Source organism: Hyperolius riggenbachi, chromosome 8 (genome assembly GCF_040937935.1).
Source record: "Hyperolius riggenbachi isolate aHypRig1 chromosome 8, aHypRig1.pri, whole genome shotgun sequence".
Taxonomy (NCBI): Eukaryota; Metazoa; Chordata; class Amphibia; order Anura; family Hyperoliidae; genus Hyperolius; species Hyperolius riggenbachi.
In genome coordinates, this window is record NC_090653.1 from 243,531,765 (window position 1) to 243,554,606 (window position 22,842).

Consider the following 22,842-nt stretch of genomic DNA (forward strand, 5'->3'; position numbering starts at 1 on the left):
CCCAACCCGCACAGAGGGGGATCCCCCGCCCACATAGCCATAATTGAAGGGGATCCCCCCACCCGCACAGAGGGGGATCCCCCGCCCACATAGCCATCATTGAAGGGGATCCCCCCTCCCGCACAGAGGGGGATCCCCCGCCTACATAGCCATCATTGAAGGGGATCCCCCCACCCGCACAGAGGGGGATCCCCCCGCCCACATATCCATCATTGAAGGGGATCCCCCCCACCCGCACAGAGGGGGATCCCCCTCCACATAGCCTCCGCATACAAGATGGAACCCCCGCACATTCTCTGCCCCGCTGGCTGCCCAGGGATTCCCTAGGGTGGCTGGATGCTTGTTCTACACGCTGTGGGTAGCACAGATCACTACCCACAGCGTGCTAGGATGAGGGGGGGGGGGGGACATCTGGCAACCTATAAATCTGGCTAAACACCTGGCTCACTATATACCTGGCTGCACATCTGGCTCACTATATACCTGGGTGCACATCTGGCTCACTATATACCTGGCTGCACATCTGGCTCACTATATATACACCTGGCTGCACATCTGGCTCACTATATATACACCTGGCTGCACATCTGGCTCACTATATATACCTGGCTGCACATCTGGCTCACTATATATACCTGGCTGCACATCTGGCTACCTATACATCTGGCTAATTATACCTGGCTGCACATCTGGCTACCTATACATCTGGGTCTTATACTCACCATTGGCATGCTGATCCCTCGTCGCGTACCTCTGATAGCTTCCCCAGTGTCTTCTTCCATGTCCCTTGGCGGATTTTGTTTCTCCCTCGGCGATCACATGTCCCCCGTTGATCGGCGTTGATGACAACAGTGTCATCAACATCTTGCAGAAAACACTTTTTTTTAAATTAAATTCAATACAATAACCTGTATTGAATTCAATTTACAAAAAAAAAAAATAATTGCAAAAAAAAAAAAAAAAGGTTGAAAATTATTCGAAATTAATTGAAACACTTTTTGCACAGAAATCCTGGGGAGATTGAACTCCAGGGTGGTTAGAGGTTATTATGCTGATGCTTATCTTTTAGAGCAGAGAGGAAGTTCTGAGTTCAGGTCCGCTTTAAGCCTATAAACACTTGCCATTTATATTGCCCAAAATATCGCCACTTCCTTGTGTGTAGAAATGTCCCCAAACATCCATCCAGTGCTCTCTAGCAATTGGTCTCACTAGACAATTACAATTGTCATCAGGCACTCGCAGCTCACCCTTCTGCAGAACAGAACATGCTGATAGGAAGATAGCTGAACAATCAGTTCATACAAAATCATTAAAAATGCTTGTTTTGGACAACCAGTGTTGCAAGTACAGAAACCAAAAATAGTGAATTGTGAGGAGGATGGATGGGAATAAATAGATCACATCATTTTTGGCCACCAAAAACAGGACTTAATTCTTCTAAAATCTAATAACATAACTTGCCTTGGAGTGGTGGAAGAAAGCAAACATATAAGAGTTTGTGACACTATCCATCTATTTCAACATCTATAACCTAAAAAGATATCTTGTACTACTGACAGCTTTGCAGATAGACAGTGCAGACAGCTACAGCTTGCTATACATATTCCATCCTCTACTGCATTTAAGGAGCTGTGCATAAAAAATAATCATTTCCATGCTAAGAAATCCCTGGGCTGTCTCCAGCCTGCCATAGAGTTGAGGTCAGGTGATCTGGGCACCACATGGAAGCAGCAGCCGCACATACTCCCTCCAGTGTATAGAAGATGTGTCACAAGCTGACAATTGCAGGCTATGAAAACATCCAAACACATTCATTCATTTCATTAGAATACAATCCCCAGCAGCAGCACATGGATCACTCACGTCACGTGACCTCCCGGCGGGCGGGCTCCGCCCACCTGGGCTTTGCCACAGCTTGTCAGTGACGTCACCCTCGCCCCCCTCGAGCGCGTTTCAAGCCTCGCTGTGAGGCAGCTGTCACGCGGGATCTTGACCTCGGTGATCCAAGGCGAGGCTTGACTTCTCACCTGTGTGCTATGGCGGGGCAGACCAAAAGAAGCCGGAGGGGGGGGGGGGGGGGGCGTGCTGTAAACCAACTTTACTGAGAAAGGGTTACCTGTGCGTTGATAGCAATGCATATGGAAGCTTTCGTCATAGCGCCACTTCTTTTTTAATGTTATTTGCGACAAATAGGAAGGAACGCTTCCCCGTAAAAGCTGCAGTGGGTCTTGCCTGAAAAAAGCGGGAACGGCGTGGTCACGTGACGCAGGGCTGGCCTCGTGCAACAGGCGCTGTGTGTAGTGTGTGAGGATTGGAAGTGGCGAGAGATGCTGGTGGTGATGGACTTGCTCGCTATATTATTAGTGTATATTTTGTGAGGGAATAGCTAAATCGTCTCATTAACTAGGAGGGATTATCAATCTCCTTGTAGTTCACCAGAAATGTATGGAATCACAACTGCCATTTCTAGAACCATGTAAAAATCTTCTTACTCATGCCAGTGTAATTTTGGTATATCTGTGGCGCCAGTGGAGTTACATAATTGAGCCCCCTGGGAGAAAAGCAAGAAAAATAAAGACAGGTGTTCTTTCTGAAATCTCCAGGTGCTTATGTATTACTTATTGTATTTATCAGCTAATTGTGTTTGTTTATGATATTATCACTTAGCGTTCATATAGTGTCAACATCTTCTGCATCACTTTATAGGGTGTATAGTTATGTCACTTAAAGGGATACTGTAGGGGGTCGGGGGAAAATGAGTTGAACTTACCCGGGGCTTCTAATGGTGACCCGCAGACACCCTGTGCTCGTGCAGCCACTCACCGATGCTCCGGCCCCGCCTCCGGTTCACTTCTGGAATTTTAGACTTTAAAGTCTGAAAACCATTGCGCCTGCGGTGCCGTGCCCTTGCTTCCACTGATGTCACCAGGAGCGTACTGCGCAGGCCCAGTATGGTCTGTGCCTGTGCGGTACGCTTGTGGTGACATCAGCGGGACGAGGACACGGCAACGCAGGCGCAATGGTTTTCAGACTTTAAAGTCTGAAATACAGAAGTGAACCGGAGGCAGGGCCGGAGCATTGGTGACTGGCTGCATGGGCACAGGACTTCTGCGGGGGACCATTAGAAGCCCCGGGTAAGTTCAACTCATTTTCCCCCAACCCCCCTACAGTATCCCTTTAAACGTTGCTTTAACTTGCTGCAATCCGCTTCAAAAAACAGATCACAGCATTTTGCAGATCGCAACAACATGATTTACAAAGTTTGCATCACACTGACATGCTGTTATTCAGGATATAATCTTAAATAAAGATCAAAATATGAGACTCTGGGAAAGTTCTATCTACCATTATTACCACACATACAATTAAGTTCCCTGTATGTTTTATTAATTATTTTAATATCAACTTCGCTAAAAAGAAGCAATTTTCAGTACAAAAACATTTCCAAACATCATATGCGTAACTTACAGCATATTCACATTTGATAACAGAGTATACGTTATCCCACGCAGGGAAGCAAAGGGAAACCTTCAGGTAAATTACAAACACTGGCATCTCATTTGCAGGGTTTAGTGTAAGACAATTTCAGTACCTAAAGCATAGCTCCCAACTGTCCCTCTTATGGAGGGACAGTCCCTCTTTAAGAACCTTGTCCCTCGTTCTTCCTCATTTGTCCCTCTTTCAGGACTCACGTACAGATCTATGAAAATATATGTATTTTTCCACTGAAAAATGTGTTTAGATATGGTAAAACTTTATTCCCATCCTTGATTAATATATTTCTTATTTTCAGATGTTAAAATTAAGGAAAATGAACCAGGATAGAAAGGACCAGTGTGGTTTGAATGATAAAATAACATATTTTTCCTATGAAATCTTTATTGTATGTGAGAATAGGGGTGTGTTGGGGGTGTAGTTAGGTGTGTGGCAGGATGTGGCTTAAGTGTCCCTCTTTCCTATCTCAAAAAGTTTGGCGGTATCATGCCTAAAGTCCCTTTAAAAGATACCTCCAGGCTAAATAAAAAACAAAAATCCACTTACCTGGGGCTTCCTCCAGCCCCTGGCAGCCGTCCTGTGTAGTGATGAGCAACGGATAAATTCCGAATAGGTTTTATTCGGAGTTCATCCAGGTAATTAGCGCATCTGAGCGGGGAGGCGCGGGAGCCTTAAACTTACCCAGGAGCCTTCTGCTTTAATCTGTCCCACGCTGCGTTCCAATTCACGGTCACGTGACTACCACACTTCCTCCTTCAACCCAAAAGGAGGAAGTGCAGTAGTCACGTGACCGTGACTTGGAATGCAGCGTGGGACGGATTAAAGCAGAAGGCTCCTGGGTAAGTTTAACCCTCCCACGCCTCCCCGCTCAGGTGTGCTAATTTCCTTGAGGAACTCCGAATAAAACCTATTCGGAATTCATCCGTTGCTTATCCCTGGTCCTGTGCCCTCGCCGCAGCTCCGGTGGCTCCCGGTCTCTTCCGCTGCTGACGTCATCAAGACTGTACTGCACAGGCGCAGTAGTTCGGCGCCTGCGCAGTACCATAATCTGTAACAAAAAAAACAGCCCCTGGGGGGTTATTTACCTCTGGAGGGGGAAGCCTCTGGATCCTAATGTGGCTTCTCCCATCCTCTTCACTCTCTGGGATCCAGCGCTGGCTGCTCCCGAACAACAGCGAGGTAAATATTTACCTACTGCGATTCTGTGCAGGCGTAGTAGCTGCTTTCCGATTGGGCTCAGGCAGAAATAGCTGAGCGCCTGCATATTATAGAGGACCCGACCAGACTCGTCTATTTCTGCCTGAGCCTGATTTACAGAACTAAAAACAGAGAGGGCCCTTCTCATATGGTCCTATCCTATACGATACATACATACACTATATGATACATACATACACTATACGATACATAGGCATATGACTATGGTAGGAATTAGATTGTGAGCACCTCTGAGGGACAGTTAAGGAACAGGACAATATACTCTGTACAGCACTGCGGAAGATGTCGGCGCTATATAAATACTAAATAATAATCCTTATGGAAAAAAGAATAATCCCTACAGTCTGTTAAAAGATGTCACTCCATTACTGCGCAACTGAGCCTATGAACTTGTAGCGTTCTACATATGCTAGATTGTTCAAGCAGCTTGTCATTGAAAACTGCCCAACAATAGTTGGTACATTGTTGTTAGATGTAGCAAATGATTGGTATTTACCAGATTATCAGTTGTTTACCACCTTGACATGTTTTCCCATTCGATTCTACATCAGATCTCACCTAGGATAAATGTAATGTATTGAGGGGTCCTCCTTTTCTTTTGATAGATTTTTGTTAGATTCAATCTATTTAATCTTAAAGGGAACCAGAGACGTTGGGGGAAAGGTTTTATACATACATGGGGCTTCCTCCAGCCCCATAAGCCTGGATCGCTCCCACGCCGCCGTCCTCTGCTGCCTGGATCCGCCGGTACCGGGTCCCGTCATTGCCGCGAGTTGGCCAGTCGGCCGGCGGACGCAGCCAACTGTCAGCATCACAGGGGCTCCCTCCATATACCTACGCGTGCGGCTGCATACTGCCCAGCCGCATGCGTAAGGGTATGGAGGGAGCTCCTGTGATGCGGACAATTGGCAGCGTCCGCCGGAAGTGACGGGACCCGGTACGGGTGATACAGGAAGCGGAGGATTGCGGCGTGGGAGCGGGAGCGACTACAAGAGGAAAGTTGGTGCCAGGGCCGCCCACTGTACAAACTGCGTCCACAAATAGTGGGCATCTGATATTTGTAGCCACAGTTTACTTAGGGTTAGATATTGGTTAGGGTTAGGCATAGGTGTGTGGGGTCAGTTAGTGTAAGGCATAGATTGGGAATTTCCGCTAGGGTTAAGCATTGGTGGTGGTGGGGAGGGGGTCGATTAGAGATAGGCATAGGTGGGAGGGGGGTCTTTAGGGTTAGGCATCAGTTGGGCGGTGGGTTAGGGTTAGGCATTGTGAGGATCCGCTGGGCTGCCTGCGCAGACAGGCAGCCTTTTGACCACTGTTCAGGTCTGCATTCTGCAGGTCTCTGAAAGAGAGACCTTTTGTCAGTATTGCAGCTTGCTGCTGAGGAATTTGCATATGTTTGTCATGCAGATTGCCTAGCCAAATCCTTTGTAGGCTTGCTCTATAAATACTATGTGATATCACAGACCTGGGCTGGTCATAAGAGTTAGATCCTGTGTAACACTCGCCTGGAGTGTCAGCCTTGCTCTTTGTTGAAGATTAGCCTAGAGTATCCCTGGAACTGCACTAGGCAGGTTTCCCTAGTGCAGTTAGGATTGCATATCTGTTTTGTTTGTCTGTTGCGATTGTCCTGTCCCAGCGGTGGTCGACAGGAAATCGTTCTGTGTGTCTGGGTGCTAACTGGAACAGCGGTTGTTACTGGTAGACCCTTCTGATCTGTTTCCTGGATCGCACCAGCCTCTTGCGCTAGTGCTGTGGATCCTTCTGTTCTGCTACTTTGTACCTGGATCGCACTAGCATCTTTCGCTAGCGCTGTGGATCCTTCTGTTCTGTCTTCCTGGATCGCACTAGCCACTTGCGCTAGTGCTGTGGATCCTTCTGGTCTGCTACTCTCTTGCTGTACTTGGATCGCACCAGCCTCTTGCGCTAGTGCTGTGGATCCTTCTGTTCTGTCTGCCTGGATCGTACTCGCCTTGCGCTAGTGCTGTGGATCCTATCTCTCGTTTATTCCTGCTTTCGTGTATCTGTCTTGTCTGCTACGAATGCTTGCTGGAGGCTCAGTGAGGTAACCGTTAAGCAAGCGCTCGCATCCTCTGTTTCATGTTTGTCTGTCGGTGGTTAGTTAGGCGTGTTTGTCTCTATTGTGATTATCACGTGGAGACCGCGCATAAACGCGTGCACTGTTGCGAATGAGTGCGGTGTTCGCGTTTAGCTAGCGTTTGTTATTTTTCGTATCTCCTCATTGTATGATTTGCTGTGCCTTTGCTACTCTCGTGCTCTGCCTTGCTGTAACCTTGTGTCACGTCTGGCGATCGCACCTCTCACGATCGCGTTCCTACTTCATATCTGCTGTGGTGTGTGCACCGTCGCGGGTTGGCGACTAGTTTGGTGCACACACATACAATCTGTCTCTGTGCTCATTCTCAATCGCCTCTCTTGCGATTGCGTTTCTTCCCTTCGTACAATTCCTGTCTGGCGTGTGTGGTAGGGCAGAGGAGCTGTTCCTCTGCACTCCACAGCTCCACCTGCCGACAGGAATTTCCCTCTACAGGTGCATTGCACCTTTTGCTGGGTTCCCGCAAATTATACGCTTGTGGAGGATTTCCGCAGTGTCAGCGCACGTCTTGTGCGCTGATCACGGAGAGAATTCCACAATCGTTACAGGCATCAGTTGGGGGTAGGGATTGGCTAGGGTTAGGCATCAGTTGGGGGGGTTGGTTAGGGTTATTCATCAGTTGGGGGAGGAGGGGTTGGTTAGGATTAGGCATCAGTTGTGGGGGCTGGTTAGGGTTAGGCATCAGTTTGAGGAGTTGGTTAGGGTTAGGCATCAGTTGCGGGAGGGGTTGGTTAGGGTTAGGCATCAGTTGTGGGGGCTGGTTAGGGTTAGGCATCAGTTTGAGGAGTTGGTTAGGGTTAGGCATCAGTTGCGGGAGGGGTTGGTTAGGGTTAGGCATCAGTTGTGAGGGTTGGTTAGGGTTAGGCATCAGTTGGGGGGTTGGTTAGGGTTAGGCATCAGTTGAGGGAAGGGGTTCTTTAGGGTTCGGCATCAATTGGGGTGTTGGTTGGAGTTAGGCATCAGTTGGGGGAAGGGTTGGTTAGGGTTATGCATCAGTTGTGTGGGTTGGTTAGGGTTAGGCATCAGTTGGGGAAAGGGGTTCTTTAGGGTTCGGCATCAGTTTGGGGGTTGGTTGGGGTTAGGCATCATTTGGGGGGTTGGTTAGGGTTAGGCATCAGTTGGTGAGATTGGTTAGAGTTAAGCATTGGTTGTGGCATCAGATTGAGTTAGGCATCTACAGAGGGAGGGATCAAGTGAGAATGCGGTCAGGTTAGACAGTAGTAAAATATCGGTAACAATTACCAATATTTTTCTATCGTACTTGCGTAGTAGAATATCTGTAATTTTACCAATATTCTGCTATTTCCTACTCCTAAATTACCACGGGGGCCCTTTTTACATGTACGCATCCCACTCTGGCACTGAATAGGGCTGCTCCCTACCATGGAATATCTCTAATAATTGTATAACCAGACTACTGATTGCATATTGATGATGACAAGATGAATACTATAGTATGATTTTGACTATTGTTTGTGCTTTATTCTGTTTGAACTCAATAAACAGATATTTTTAAAAAATGTAACAAAGAAATGTTTTTCTTTAAAGTTTATTATGCTGTTGTTTATCTTTTAGAGCAGAGAGGAAGTTCTGACTTCAGGTCCGCTGTAAAGAGACTATGGTATGCCAAGTAAACACGTTTAGAAAAGTAAACTGAAAAAGCTGTGAAGACACAAGAGAAAAGCAAGAACCATTTCCAAGTGCTTTGGTATTATGAGGTAAGAAGAGTGTTCTGATTCAGGACAGACCTTCCTTGGATGAGGTACGGCCAGGCTACGCTACCACGTTTTTGGATGCTTTGGGTATTTGGAAAGGGTTGCATCACCATCAGTTACAAAAAAAATGTTGAGGTGGCCATGCACTCATTAATTTTATCATTTGATTCCTTGCAGATTTGATTTATCTTTGATTTATCTGCTGGGAATCGATTCCCTAAAATGTCAGATCAAATTTGACTACAAATAGTTCAAAAGTATCGATCAGACAGGATAGAAAATGTAAGGAGCATTGGCAGATCAACAGCCCATAGCTGGAATCTGTTGGAAATTGATGTTCAGTGTATGGTAGGAAACAATTCTGCTGAATTAATTATTTCCAGAAAGGAATCATTTATATTGTAACCTTGGGTGGAAATCTATAAGGCCCGGTTCACACTGGCATTAAAAAATGGTCCATTCGCTAATTGGAACGGATACTAATGAATGCAAATGGATCCAATGTCAACCTATGGATCCGTTCACATCCGTCTGTTCAAAGGGATCCGTTCCGCATGGTCCACTGAATGGAACGCAAGTTTCCTACTGCACTAATTTTTCCAGACCGCTGAGCCCAGCGGAACGGAAACCGAAGCTAAAGCGCTGCATTGGGGGCAATGAGATAAATAATGGAATGTTTCTTCACACTAGTGAAGAAACGGACCGTTCTAAGGGGCATAATCCACTTTGGGGGTGGAGGTCTGGGGGGATGTGGGGAATCAGAGCGGAAGCAGCAGAAGGGAAACAGAGAGGCAACCAACGTAGTGAAAACGGATCAGATCGACTGGTGATCAGATCCATTTTCACAGATCCATTTTCCACTTCAACGCAAGTGTGAACTGGGCCTAAGTTTATGGCCCGCTTTAAGAATGAACAGATTTAAACTTAAAGCAATGTGAACCAAAAATCCAGGTGCCCAATACCGTGATTGAGTATTAAACCACCGTGTAAAGATAGATTGGTAGGAGTGTAACCTGCGCACAACTGATTTGCTCAGAATTAGATACAGACAGCCAAATCACTGGCAAGCATAACAAAGTTTTATTAATAGGTAACAGCCTCCTAAAAATCTTAAAAACATATCCCCTCCCCCCAGGCTAGAAAGTGCTCTCCCCTCCCTACGGCCATCTAACAGCTAAACAGACACACAGCATAATTGGGCTATCCACTTGTATACCATCCAGCAAATTTTCTCATGGACCACAATGGCTCAGTTCTTGAGCTCAAACAATGGCAGTGCTATCCAGCACAGGGTCAATTTGGAAATAACTCCTCTGTGATTGCTGCTGACACAATAGCCCCATATGAGTTGTACGGGAGATACTACACCTGGGTCACCAGGAGTCACCACCTCCTTCTGTGTGTCGGTGGTCATCGCTGTGGGCCATCTGGAGGACTCCCCACTGATGATATCTAGCACCCGCTGCATTACACATGCTCTCAGCTCAGCCACTGTCACCGGCAGATGGACCCTGAGCGAGATAGCGGGGTTCAACCATACCAGCGGTGCAACCTGGGGTAATCGCCGCCAAGCGTGCATGTGAACCGGCCCTAATTGTGTGACTGCAATGTCCTATTCCTCTGCATAGAGTAAATAAAGCAAATACAAGGTCTCCCCCCCCCCCCACCCCCCGTTTAAATACAGTTTTCTGACACTCAGAATTGATATTAGGGCTACCTCAACTTATTTCCTACTAAAGCTAGACATGCATGCTATAGTAAACTCAGTTGAGGCAGCTGATAACAACCGCCTCTGCCAAGAATGTTGGGTGTGTACTTCGAGAGGCGCTCGGCTGCGGTCCAGACAACTTCTAGTGTTCTCCATTGATTGCCTGATGAAGCGGGATCTTGCCCGCGAAACGCGTTGCAAATTGGAGCTACAAATAAATGTTATTTTTTGATGAAAATAACAAATCTCTTGTCTATTTTTCCTCGAGGGAGGTAAGTCCACCAACTTCCCCCTTTTAAACTGTTTTTAGATGCTTTTACTCTACTTTGGAACCTCTGTTTAAACCTCTACATCCAGTCTAGTCCACCCTTGCTGGAGGGGTGTTATATTTTCCTATCCACAGAGAGCGACTTCTTAAAGGGATACTGTAGGGGGGTCGGGAGAAAATGAGTTGAAGTTACCCGGGGCTCCTAATGGTCCCCCGCAGACATCCTGTGCCCGCGCAGCCAATCACCGATGCTCCGGCCCCGCCTCCAGTTCTCTTCTGGAATTTCTGACTTTAAAGTCAGAAAACCACTGCGCCTGCATTGCCGTGTCCTCGCTCCCGCTGATGGCACCAGGAGCATACTGCGCAGACCAAAGACCATACTGGACTTGTGCAATACACTCCTGGTGACATCAGCAGGAGCGAGGATGCAGCTGCGCAGGCGCAGTGGTTTTCAGACTTTAAAGTCTGAAATTCCAGAAGTGAACCGGAGGCGGGGCCGGAGCATCGGTGAGTGGCTGCGCCAACACAGGATGTCTGCGGGGGGCCATTAGAAGCCCCGGGTAAGTTCAACTCATTTTCCCCCGACCCCCCTACAGTATCCCTTTAAACCTAAGTGGGGTCAGGTTATAATTCTCCCCACCTGCCGTTTGAGTGGTTACCTGTTGGTAACCCATGTTTGTGAGTATACCTATTATTGCTTACATAATACCACTGTGAAATACAAACTTATTGCACTAGTTTGGGCTCTCGGTTTCTTCTTTTGTTTTACAACTACTATCTATTTGGCTGCAGAAGTGTCTGAATCACACCAGAAGCAAGCATGCAGCTAATCTTGTCAGATCAGACAATAATGTCAGAAACACCTGGTCTGCTGCAAACTTGTTCAGGGTCTATGGCTAAAAGTATTAGAGGCAGAGGTTCAGCAGGACAGCCAGGCAACTGGTATTGCTTAAAAGGAAATAAATATGGCAGCCTCCATATCCCTCTCACTCCAAGTGTCCTTTTCCTCTATCTGAGAGTGTTCTCTCCAGTTCTCCACTTTTTCACCTTCCTATCTCCATTGATTATCAGTTGTATTCAAAGTTACAGCCATATTCAGTGCACTTGTTGTTTGTTACGCAGTACTATGCAATGTACCTTCAACAGCTATGCCAAAATGTGAGGCCCAGGTTTAAGTAGCTCATACAGGGAGTGAGGGTTAAATCAGGTCTCTATTTTACTGGCATGTATTATTTGTAGTTGGGGATATTAATGCTTTTTACAAAATGCATTTGGTAAAAGCTTTCATTTTGTCACTGAATGCACACATTCCATTTCTTCCTAAAGCCTGCTCTTCCTAATTTTTCTTTTTTTGGGGGGTGGGGCACTCCTTTAGCATCAACATGAAAATTATACAATCGACAGTAAGCTATAAATTCTCATCTACAGTTACAGAATAGTTTTTACCGCAACATTTTTTAACAGCAGTGCTCTGAAGGAGGCTTAATAACAAATGCGCCGTGTATTTGATTATATCAATATTTTCTGCTTTTGTGTCTTCTAATTCCTTTCTATTATCAAGTTTAGAAAGATTTTCTCAGTTTGCTCTACATACAGTGAAGCTGGCAGCACCGTACATAGCACATCCAGGCTTTTATTTTCCAGTCTTGCGAGTGAGGATGGCACTAGCGAGAAACACAGTTGAAAATCCATATTATGTTTATTCTGTTGGATGAAGGTGATCATTTATGAAATCTGAACAAATGCCGAGGATGCTCTATGAGGGTGAACGCGGAAGTTTTTGCACGTCTGTCGGCTTGTAGTCATCCGGCCTCCAAACATCCATGTTGCCTCTGGTAATGGTTGATTGGTGTTGGACTACGGAAATGAAACGTGGGACTCCTCAGGAGAAATAAAGTGTGAACATTTCATAGTGTGCGGTTGAGATAAGCAAAAGTTCCATTTCATTCCACTCTTCAAGATAGCAGGACAGTTTCCATGAAAAGCTAAAATCACTGTGAAATAGTAGACTGCTCATGAGTTATTTAAAGCTGGTGGCAAGAAAACTTTTATTCCTGGCCATCTTCTCTGCACCTCTCCATCCTCTTTGCAAACAACTGCTGTACCCCTGTTGTGTGGTCAACTGATGATGTTGTCTAGTAGGTACTTCCTGCTGGCTTCTGACAGCTTCTAATGGGTAACCAGGGGCATAACTTGAGGGGGGCAGCATCTGCAATTGCAGGGGGGGCCCAAACTACATATTTTCAGGGTTGCTTTCACGAGTAATCACAAGTGATTATCCGTGGTTCAAATGAGGCTTAATTGGCGCAGATGTGCGGCAGGGATACAAGGGGTTATTTACCCATAATTCTGCCATTCCAAACAGCTTGCATGTGTCCTATTGGTCGCGTTGTAAGCCTCACACTGGCAAACTAGAAGGAGGAAAAGCGGCGGTTTGAGGCTTGCAACGCGACCAAGAGGACGCGTGCAAGCTGTTTGGAATGCAGGGGGGACGGCGGAATTATGGGTAAATAACCCCTTGTATCCCTGCGGCACAACTACGCCAATTAAGCCTCATTTGAATCACGGGTAATCACTCATAATTTTCTCGTGAGAGCAACCCTGCTAACTTTCTCTTCCTCCAACACAAGGCACTGTACTTCAGAACTGTACTTCAGGCACTGTACTTCAGGTGTTTTTGTGGCTTCACTTGTTATGGGTGTGAAGTTTATGATGGCCACATTTGTTTTATGACCCTTGTGAGATGGCCCCCAAGGCCATAAAGGGTACCAAGGATGGGGGGGGGGCATCAAAGTTTTACTGGGGGGCCCCATGAATTGTAGATATGCCACTGTTCTGCACAGTGACCTGGCCTCCCATAATGCCTTTTGGAAGACAGTTTGGTGCAGATGCATTCAGCCTCTTCCCTCTACTGAATTGGTGGTTGGTGGCTCAGTGGCAGGGGTCTGCTGAATGCAGCACAGGTGGTGAGACAGGCCAGGTATGGGCGTTCAACTTTCCTATCATTCCATTTGAGAGTGAGGTGTGGCAGATGGAATAACACGGTGTTGAGACGTCCTGTATTCCAGACAAGCTGAGGAAGTGGCCAGTGGTCCTATGTTGGGGGCTCAGGTGGTCTGCTCTCAGAATGTAGGTTGGGGGGAAACGATAGGGTAGAAAAAATATGAAGTCCATTAATTTGCCATGTTCATATCTGCCTACTCTTGATCTTTATATGTAAAAGAGTGTTGACTCAAGCATGGAACATCCTTGTTAAGCTTTCATATACTCAGAGGCCTATGACTCTTTGACTTGCATGTTTTCACTACCCTGAGCAATCCATCTTTCAGGCAAATTCTTCTCTAAAACCTATACAACACTTTATGCTCATGGCTGCAAAGAAGTGCATTCTGCTGTTATGGACCTTACCCACTTCTCCCACAAAATTACAGACATTTGAATCAGAGACATTTAAGAGGTCCATTTATGCATATAGCAACTGTCTACCATGATTTTCAGTCGGTAACCACTGTAGTTTATGCAAAACTTGATGTGCACAAGCTCTGCTATAGGTAACCTAAAGTAAGAGCCAATATACTTTTACTACTGTTTTAGTATGTCCTTTTTGCATGTAATTTAAGTAGTTATGGTGACTCCAAGATAACGTTGCATGGAAAACAATGAATGTGAATTAAACCTAAATAATGCAGTAAATTTTCAGCGTACCCAATTTTAACAGTAATTTTCCTGGTTTCAACATCAGAAACACTTCCTCTATCTATATATTGCTGTATATTGGTATGTAACCCCACCCTCCCAGTGAGTCTTAGCCTAGGCTGTTTACCTATGCGGCATCTTCCTCCCAAGGCATTCTGGGAGACTAGACGTAGAGAGGTACCTGAAAGTACTAAAGATGTGGCCACCTGTGACAAATTTTGGAATGTAAAGGTGACCATACATCTAGCGATTTGGCTGCCTGAGCGACCAACCGATTTGATAATTTTATCTAATTGAGAATCGAATGTGTTCCAGTACCCTCAATCAACAGTAATTGACCGATATCAGGGTGAATGATGTTGATTCATTTTTCGAGCAGGATGGAAGTTAATGGTCGATCATGGAATAATCGGCTACTGTCCACATGATTTCGATCAACAAATACTCGATTTTTGGATTCACAGCCTGGAGGCACAAGATCGTTCAGATCGAAAGTGAAATGCCTAGGGCAGTGATCTACAAACTTGGCTCTCCAGCTGTTAAGTCCCACAATGCATTTGCCTTTATGAATCATGACTGTGGCTGTCAGACTCCTGCAATGCATTGTGGGACTGGGACTTGTAGTTCCTTAACAGCTGGAGAGCCAAGTTTGCAGATCACTGGCCTAGGATATTGCTTGTAGTGTGTGGGCCTCTAGTCGATCGACTTTTAATCAAACACATTATAGTTAATCCCCCAATAAAGTAGAACGCTTAATCGTTTGATGCAAAATCGCTAGATGTATGGCTACCTTTTACCTTTTATCTGTGGGAGGGACGATTTTACAACAAGCAAACAGTGACTAAAGAATCTATAAAGAAATGAATATTGTAAAAAAAATAAACAATTTTATTCATTAGGTTATTATCACTGCAGTTCCTTTTTTAAGTATTGCGATCACGTACACAGTAAATTGTGCTGTTTAGTTGTGTTTGGTTGGCAAGACCCTCACTACCTGCACTGCGTATGCCTCTCATTTTCCTCTCACATATCTGAATACCGCAACTGTAGATGCGTGCCCCTGCATGGATCACTGAGTAATTGACCTCTAAAGTCACAAAGGCATTAGATGACTTTGTAGGCATGTGGTAGGCTAGTCTAGTCACTAGCAGAGGCTTGCATAAGCTTCCTTGTAAATACCTTCCCAGCTTTTAGTGACAGGGAGGGAAGTGTTTCCTATGACACTCAGTCAGTCCAACTGTGGAACCCAAATTATATTTAAAGTGTAACTGCACTCAAAATATATTTTAACTAGTGTGACTTAGGCCCATGTCACAGGGGCGACAGCCTGCCAGAGAAGATTGCTGCTGCAAATAGTTGATCTCTAGATTTTTTTCTGTTGCAAAAACCTTTCTATTATTGAGTATTTATATAGGGTTAACATCTTTCGCAGCTTATCCTAGAGTACATGGCCTTGATTCACAAAGCTGTGCTAACTGTTTAGCATGGGTATGCTAAACAGTTAGCACGTGAAGTGCCACTCGCGGACTTTTGCGCGCGCAAAGTCCCGCGATCGCGGACATTTGCACGCGATAACGCGGACTTTGCACGCGATCATGCAGACTTTTGCACGAGATCGGTGGCCGATAGCGTGCAAAAGTTCACGTGATTGCGTGCAAAGTCCGCGTTATAGCGAGCAAATGTCCGTGTTATCGTGCGCAAATGTCCGCGAGCGGCACTTCGCCCGTGCTAAACAGTAAGCCCGGCTTTGTGAAACAAGGCCCATGTGTTTTCCAGTCCTAAACACAGTGTATGCTGTTTTTGGGGTGTACAAATTCCATTCAGATTGTGTCCCGGCCTAGACTTAAACTGGGGGCCCTAGTGCTGCAAGGCGAGAGTGCTATCCACTATGCCACTGCCAGGACTATGGGAGTTACACACAGAGGCGTATCTAGAGGGGTGCTGGCATGGCTTGTACCATGGGCGCCACAGCACCATGGGCGCCATTCCTACCCCTGTTCTGCACCGCCATGCCTGCCCATATGCTGTGCCGCCATGCCTGCCTCCATGGCTCCCTCTCATTCAGACCTCAGATCAGATTAATGTGGATATCTGAGGAACATGGCTACTTAAAGAGGATCTGTAACGTCAAAAGGTCCCCTGGGGGGTACTCACCTCGGGTGGGGGAAGCCTCCGGATCCTAATGAGGCTTCCCACGCCGTCCTCCGTCCCTCAGGGGTCTCGCTGCAGCCCTCCGTGCAAAATGACGTCATTATTTACCTTCCCGGCTCCTGCGCAGGCGCTCTGATGGCTGTCGGCTCCGAAGTAGGCGGAAATACCCGATCGCCGTCGGGTCTGCTCTACTCCGCAGGCGCAAGTTTCCGGCGCCTGCGCAGTAGAGCGGACCTGACTGAGATCGGGTATTTCCGTCTACTTCGGAGCCGAGAGCAGCCAAAGCGCCCCCGCTGGAGCCAGCAAAGTTAAATATTGAATTTATAGTCAGGTCCGTCGCTGGCGGTTCGGAGGGCTGCAGCGAGACCCCCGTGGGACAGAAGACGGCGTGGGAAGCCTCATTAGGATCCGGAGGCTTCCCCCACCCGAGGTGAGTACCCCCCAGGGGATGTTTCTGATGTTACAGAGTCTCTTTAACTATGTAGGGTGCACTTAGTGTTATAAAAGAGGAGAGAGAGTGAATAAGAAGAGCCATTTTCCAAAAAAAGCCTCAGCAAAATCCCATGCCAAAAAAATACACCACAACACATGTACGGAGCAAGAAAATATGCTGTTTTTAGAGGAGAAGGCTACTCTGAAAGAGGGGCGCAATTTCAGTGCTTGCCATAGGCACTATATTAGCCAGATACGCCCCTGGTTACACATCCACCTGATAGTTAAAGTAAACCTGAACCAAACCTCGGCCAAAAACCAGATACTAAGGTAGAGGGAAGCCTCTGGACTCTCATCTAAGTATCTAGCTTTTTCACCATAGGGTCAGCTAGGGTACATTTTAAGATTCAAATTCTTCTTAACATAGATCCGTAGAGCCATATCAATCACTGTCATGCACCGACCAGTCTGAAACAGGCTGTCTGCATGTTGGTTTGATGTGGCTTTGTAAAATGTATAAGCTATAGGCTTGCTATACACCAGCAGTTCTGGATGTCAGTCTGGCTTCAGGGGCAGGACATTTGCATATTTGGGAGTGATGCATCATGGGGAACCTCAGTTGCTTACTTAAAGCTGATTTATCGCAAATGCCTTCTTTTTTAAGAAGTAAACTTCCACTCAGAACGTCATTTCAGTAGGAGGGCTTTTTGGTCTCTTATAGCCCTTTATTCTTTCCTAGTGGTTCTGGGTCACCCTAACATATCTGGATGTTCTCTTGTTCATAGTGTCTCTGTAGTGTCTGTTGCACCAGACATGTCATATATAGCCTTGCTATTATGAATGACTTCTGTCTGATGTCTGTAAAAATCATGCAGGTCAGGACTTTGTGTTGTGTAACTGCAACGGATGTGTCGCACCATATATGGATCCAGTGTTTAACATAAGATTGGTCAACATGTTTGTTGGTTAATTCAGCTGTGGCTGGATAGTGTAATGGTTAAGTGCTCTGCCTCTCAGATAGGAAACATGGGTGCAAATCTTGGCTCTTCCTATTCAGTAAGACAGCACCTATTCAGTAAGGAGTTCTTTGGGCAAGACTCCCTAACACTGCTACTGAGTGCATTCTAGTGGCTGCCTTGCAAGTGCTTTGAGTCCGACAGGAGAATAGCACTATACAAAAAAAGGAATTATTATTATTAACTGTAGTCCTTTGTGTGTGAAGCAAGCCTTAGGGAACTCAGATTATGCAGGTTGTTGGACTGTGCAAACCATCATTGGCTATGTTGCCATGCAGTGCAGTGCAGCTCTGTTCAATATAAGTTAATGGTAGTGCACACCAGGTAGACCAAAATGCAGCTGGCCCTTCTTAGTTTCTTTTTACCACACTATACTGCATTCAATTCCTTTCATAGAAAAGCATGGCCTGCAGCAGTTTGGGAGTGGTGAGTTTACTTCTTGTGTGTGACACTAAATGGTGTACATCGCTCAGTACAATGACAGTGGAAACAATTCTTTAAAATATGCCTGTCAGATTTTTCTGTAAGTGCCCAAAGCAAGGGCATTTACACAAAGGCCATAAGGCACACTTATAATGCACACAAGGAGCATTGATATCACTGTCTATGGATGGTGGATGCGATGCAAATAATTCTGATGCAGGATTATGCCAATTACAGTATGTATGCAAATTTACACAGCTTGAAAATAGACCAACTGAATACCTCCTTGGCAGAATTTGCATACAAGATTTGCATAATCCTGTATCAAATGTGAATTGTTTACATCCCATTGACCATCCCTACCACTGCCCCAGAGACTGAGGGTGCCAATAGAGCTTGGTTTGTTGAATGTTGTGTTTTCCTTCTGCCTTAAAATGTACAGTAGGGAAAAAAAGTGCCCCTTGGGCCTGGGACACAGTAAAAAAATCGCTTTTGGTAGCGATTTGAGCTGCGTTTTCCAGCGATTAAGCTAACTCATATACTGTGTATTGGAGCCCACATGCTCACAAAATGCTGCATGTCCTGCGTTTGCAATTTCCACAATCTGAAGTGCTCTAGTGGCTCAACACCATACACTTACACTATCAATGCATTTTTGAAAGCGCTGGTGATTATCAGAGTGTCAACATGCCCCAAAAATCGCTCTAGTGTGTCCCAAACCTAAAGCTGAATACCCGCCACAAACACCTCAGATAGATCGATTCATCTTTCGCAGGGGTGTACCGTTGGAACAAACAGGTGTAAACGCGACATTGAACGATTGCGCTAGGTCAATGGCAATCGGAACGGGCATCCACGATTGCAGCCGTCATGATGGTCTTTCAAAGCAAATCATTATCAATCATAATCGGCCATCATTGAACATTGTTTAACGAACTTTCGTTAAACGATGTTACGCAATACAGGGAAAACAATCGTTCATTGTCCAAAATCGTTTGGGAAAGTCGCTTAGTAGGTATGGGCAGTAAGGAGTACTCACTTAGGTAGAGGGAAGCCTCTGAATCCTCGAGGCTTCCCCCGTCCTCCTTCCGTCTTCCTCCCCTGGCCCATTCCAGCGATGTCCCCTACTCAAAAATCCGGCTTGCACATGTGCAGCAGCATGGACCCGCTTGGGCTTTGACGAAAAAATCAGAGCCCAAACTGTTCCGGAAGCCACCAGCTGTTTTTTCCACCAAAGCCCAAGTGGTTCCATGCTACTGTGCAGGCCGCGTCTCGGGGGTCTTAGCTGTGGAACGGCCTGATGGAAGAAGACGAGGCAAGCCACTGGAGGATCAAGAGACTCCCCCTCCCATGGTAAATATCTGTTTTCTGCATTTCAAAATATTACCGGTTTACTTTAAAGGAAATATCCAGGCATTTAAAAAAATGACATTTACTTACCTGGGGCTTCCTCCAGTCCCTTGCAGCCGACATGTCCCTTGCAGCAGCTCCGCTCCCAGCCGCTGGCCCGGGGTCCCTGTTGGTGCGTAGGCTGACCTCGCGAGCCACTGTCAATCACGCGCATGTGGTGTGGAGTATACTGCATAGGCGCAGTAGTTCTGCACCTGCACAGTGTACTCCACACCACGTGCAAGTGATTTACAGCGGCGCAGTTGCAGTAGAGGATGACCCCCATGGGGACCCCGTGCAGGAGGCTGGGAGTGGAGCTGCTGCGAGGAACATGTCAGCTGCAAGGGGCTGGAGGAAGCCCCAGATAAGTAAATGTCATTTTTTTTTAAAATGCTTGAACATTCTCTTTAAGATGGACATCCACCATTCTATAGCGGCCTGATCCGGTGAAAGATCTTTAACTCTCATTTTACCTCCTTGCATCACTTCAAGAATCAATTGTACCATTGCCTCTGCCAGCTTTTTTACAGAATTATGGGTGCACAGCTGTGTAGCTGTCAATAGATTTACACTGATTCTAGATTTGATTAAAGTGATTGAATCTGACGTAAATGGCAATGCAATATTGACTAGCGGATTTCTGTCTGTACAGCTGGAAGTTGGAGGCTGGAGGCCCACAGGCAGCCTGAACTCGAGGCTGCGATGCAGGAACCTCATCCTCACAAATGACGGCACCGGTTGTAGTGCTGCTCATGTGTTTTACAAGCACATATTATGGTGTTTCTGCAAGTACCCTTGCTTCAGGCAGTGTAGAAAATGAAAGGTGTAAATTGAAGTAGGTTCCTAATCAATAATGCAGTCCATCTGCATTTATAGATCTTGGCCATATCATTAAATACCAGTCTTTGAGAAACAAGAAAAGCTGGCTACTTGGCAGGTCCATTCACCCAGACGGCGGCTGGTATCCTGGTACTAGCTGTACAATGATGCTGTTCTCCAGTACCTACTAGTTAGTCATCTACTTATATTCTACTGACAACCCCTGTGCTGTGTTTCCTGTTAACTTCCCATCTACCTAATAATGGGAACACTGAGGCCTCTTGCACACTGTAAATCTGATTTGCGATCTTTGGATGCTATCAACACAAGAAGAAAAAACGCAGCATGCAGTACCAATTCAAAATTGCAAATCGTAATCACATGCAAAAACACGTCAAAATCACAAATCGGATTCGCATGTAGTGTGCAAGAGGCCTGAAAGCAGCTTTGCTAGATCCTGGTCAAAGCTATGAAGCACCTTTGCTGACACAGCTGATGGCATCAGCATTGTTGCCAATCATCCATACATTTACAGATTATCTATGAAAAAAATAAGCAAATCTAGGCTGTCTGCAATGTTCATCAAACGTTGTTAAGTGCCTGTAAGAAAAAAACCTACATGGGCTTACTAGTTTACTGTCTATGCACAATGTGCCAGGTGTCCTCAAGGTGGGCACTCCTGGTTACCCAGCCTTGAATCTGCCTCTTTTTTTGCCCTCCAGTTGCCCAGCACTTAGCATGTCCCCCTTCTTTATAACAAGATGGCTTGTTTGCTGCATAGTTCACAGGTGATGGTGCTTCAGCCAGGATCCGGTACCATTTCTCTCTGCTGGGTAAAATAAAGAGCAAGGAGCCATCTGAAGGACAGCAAGGCTGAGCGCCAGCATAGAGCCAGCTGCTGCATCATTCCAGCGAAGAGTCAGGAGGTTGGGCCACACATCTGCACTAAACCGTGATAAATCACATCACAGCCGCGCTAGCGGTTTTCACGCGCATTTTTTGCGTTTTCGCGCACAATCGCGAATTTCCACGCAGAAATTGCGATTGTGCGCAGAAACACTAGCGCGGGAGTGATATGCGTTATCACGGTTTAGTGAATCAAGCCCCTTGTGTTTACCTGCAGCAGTATTCCAGCTTGTTTCAATGTCACAGCAGTTAAAGAGGAACTGACCTTTTTACTGCTGGCAGGTGATGTCAGTGGAAGGAGATGCTGCTTGCTTTTTTGGCAGTTGAAGACAGCTGTAAACAGCAGTTATTTCCGACAATGCAACAAGGCTTCCGCAGTGTGATGTCAGAACCATGGTCCTGACAGCACACTGTGGGAAGAGTTTCACCACAATATCAGCCATACAGAGCCCCCTGATGATCCGTTTGTAAAAAGGAAAAGATTTGTCATGGGAAAGGGGGTATCAGCTACTGATTGGGATAAAGTTCAATTCTTGGTTACGGTTTCTCTTTAAGGGAGTGGCCTGTGCATTGGCAATTGGGTGGCAAGATTGCCTGATACACTTCTGTGGGCCTGGAGCATCTAGTATGAAGTAATAGGCGTTTCTTATTGTTCATGTGGAATTAAAAATTGCAGATACTTTCTGTCATGAGCAAGAAACATCCTGGTCTTGGAGATGGGCTAAGCTATGTGGATGTGGTGATGTTTGGTCATAGTCTGCAATAGAAATGACAACTCTCTTGCAGGAAAATGAATGTAATACTCTTTTTAAAGTCACTTACAAAAGCTTAATTCAGCCTGTTCTAGTCAGTATGTATGGTCATAGCAAAAAGTAATCTGACCATGCCCAAAATTTATCCTCGCCCACATTCTCTCTTCCCTGTTGAGTGCACCACAGGCACTGTCCCCTTCCATCGACAAATGTGGGTGCCCAGTTTTGTTGCGTCTCTTGTTCGTGAAAAATAAGTTATTTGGCTGGCAAAGAGATTCCAGTTTGGATGTGTAAAAGGGCTGTGGAATTGGAGTCGGAGTTGAGGAGTCGGAGCAATTTTGAGTACCTGGAGTCGGTAGCTTCAGTAAACTCAGGAGTCGGAGTCGGATGATTTTTGAACCAAATCCATAGCCTTTGTAAAAATTAGATGTCGGAGCAATTTTGGGTACCTGGAGTCGGAGTCGGTGGTTTCATAAAATTAGGATTATTTTTGTACCGACTCCACAGCTCTGATTTTTCTTAGTTGAATACCTCTTTGGGACTCCTCGTGCAAACTCCTGAATTTCTAACGTCCCTGAGCTCTTCTGAAGACAAGCGGATCCCTACTGCACACATGCAAGTCCAGGCTCGTGCATTCACAGTACGGATGTGCCCATCTTAGGTACTCAAGGTAGCAAGCTCTTCCAAAGTACTCAGGGAAACAAAGACTTCCGAAGCTTGCTGAGGAGTACCAAAAGTGCT

General features: G+C 46.0%; 1 long non-coding RNA gene across 4 annotated transcripts in view; it reads left to right on the plus strand.

Moving 5' to 3' along the window:
* Positions 1–2,114: 2,114 nt before the first annotated feature.
* Positions 2,115–22,842, plus strand: part of LOC137527704 (uncharacterized) — a 667,489-nt gene continuing 646,761 nt past the window's right edge. For all 4 annotated transcript variants that reach the window (XR_011023198.1, XR_011023201.1, XR_011023200.1 and 1 more), the window contains exons 1-2: positions 2,115–2,603; positions 8,402–8,544. This is a non-coding gene — a long non-coding RNA (uncharacterized lncRNA). The remainder of the gene's footprint in view (positions 2,604–8,401; positions 8,545–22,842) is intronic.